The following is an 875-nucleotide window of genomic DNA, read 5'->3' as shown; positions in this document are numbered from 1 at the left end:
ATCACTTTGCTGGCAGATTCCTACATTGCTTGAAGGAGTTGCATTTCCCTTTAGGGAGTAAATGGTTCACGTAGTTTGGCATTTATTCTGTCACGACATATGTGGGACTATCATTAACATTAACAGGAATGAGACATCCATCCAGCAGAGAATAATCTGCTTAATGGCTAAATAGGAAAGCTGTGTACATTAAATTGCAGGCAGCTAGTCAGCTTCATGATGTAGTTTTCCCTTTGATAAAATTGAGACTCATTTCAAAACAGAAAATTAATTTTCCCTTTTTTTATTCAATGGGTACCATAAATACAAACCCACCCCTTGACAACCCACAGAGGTCTCCGCTGTAAGTGATGTATTTATAGGAGCAGACGTGCCGTAGATGCCTTAATGTAACACCAGCTTCTGGCTTTGTTGGACTGATGGCTTCTGAAGTGACAGATAGCCTGGGACAACATTTGTCTCAGCTCACACCCTGTGCCAACCCATGAACAGTTTTTACAGGCTGAACTTAAGCATTCGAAGTTTCTCTCCTGGAAAGCAGGAGAGCAAGGTGATTTGAAAGAAGGGTGAAAAAATGCAGGTGGATGATAGGTACTTGATTTGTAGAGGTGTAAGTTACCACCAAGTAGTTAGCTATTCTCAAGAAGAGAGTAAAATCTGAGTGCGTTTCATCAGAAAATTCAGATCAGTTGTACTTAAGCCCGTGCTATTATAGAATCATAGAATCATAGAATCACTGAGGTTGGAAAAGACCTCTAAGATCATCGAGTCCAACCGTCGACCCAACACCACCACCCACTAAACCATGTCCCTAAGTGCCTCATCTACTTGTCTTTTAAATACCTCCAGGGATGGGGACTCAACCACTTCCCTGG

This window comes from Aptenodytes forsteri, unplaced genomic scaffold, assembly GCF_000699145.1.
Source record: "Aptenodytes forsteri isolate BGI_AS27 unplaced genomic scaffold, ASM69914v1 Scaffold662, whole genome shotgun sequence".
Classification (NCBI taxonomy): domain Eukaryota; kingdom Metazoa; phylum Chordata; class Aves; order Sphenisciformes; family Spheniscidae; genus Aptenodytes; species Aptenodytes forsteri.
This window is presented reverse-complemented; position numbering follows the sequence as displayed.